At 36.0% G+C, this 958-nt stretch overlaps 1 pseudogene; it reads left to right on the forward strand.

The window, feature by feature from the left end:
* Window positions 1–218: 218 nt before the first annotated feature.
* On the forward strand, window positions 219–319 carry LOC130017065 (uncharacterized; annotated as a pseudogene).
* The last annotated feature ends 639 nt before the right edge of the window (window positions 320–958 follow it).

The following is a 958-nucleotide window of genomic DNA, read 5'->3' on the forward strand; positions in this document are numbered from 1 at the left end:
GGCCCCAGTAACGTCTCCTTCGTCCTAACCTTGAGATTTTTAAAAAAGTGTCATATTCAAGGCTCTTTCAGAGTTAGGAGAATGAGACCCATCATTGTTACTGGTATTTGGCATATTGGGTACGCCACAGGGAGTTTGCCAGACTCTGCCATGTAGGCAGGTTACATTCGGTAGCCTGCCAGTTTGTCCAAAGTAGGAATGAGATAATAAGATGTTGTGCAGCCGCGGATGTGTTTCAAAATAAAAATTAAAAAAATAGAGAGAAGATTAGCATGGCCCCTGCGCAAGTATTATTAATTTAAATATTTAAAATAATTAATATGAATTAATGAGTTGCTACCATAAAGCGAAACTCTATCAACCATATTACCACATTTCTGCTTTTCTTATGAAATGAAAATTGACTTAGAGGCTGGAGAGATAGAACAATGGGTAGGGTACATGACTTGCACAGCTGAACTACTTTACTTGGATCATTCTTCAGCACTCCATATGAGGAGGAGTCCCACTAGAGTTCTCTGCATCCCATTAGAAGACATCCCTAAGCATCTAATCATGAGGAAGCCCTGAATATTGAGAAGTGTGCCCCGTCAAAAACAGATATACCAATTTTATATGTTTTTCTCTTATAACACCCTTGTAAATGTTTTAAAATATCCAGAGAGCAGAATGATAGTGCAGAGTGCCTGCCTTGCATGTGACTGACCAGAGGATGATCCCCAGCACCCTATAGAGTGCCACAAAAAATGTTGACAACTGAATAAAAGAATATGTGAATGAATAAAAGAATCTGTAAACACAACCATAATTTAATATTATTTAATTTACCAAATTTACCATCATGTTTTTCTTTTCAGAAATTATGAGACTCTGTGAACTTAATTCATACATAATGACCTTCAGATTTAGAGTTAAATGTTTCATCTGATTCTCCCATTTTTTTTATTTTATTTTATTT

The sequence above is a fragment of the Sorex fumeus genome, unplaced genomic scaffold (genome assembly GCF_029834395.1).
Source record: "Sorex fumeus unplaced genomic scaffold, SorFum_2.1 ptg000171l, whole genome shotgun sequence".
Taxonomy (NCBI): domain Eukaryota; kingdom Metazoa; phylum Chordata; class Mammalia; order Eulipotyphla; family Soricidae; genus Sorex; species Sorex fumeus.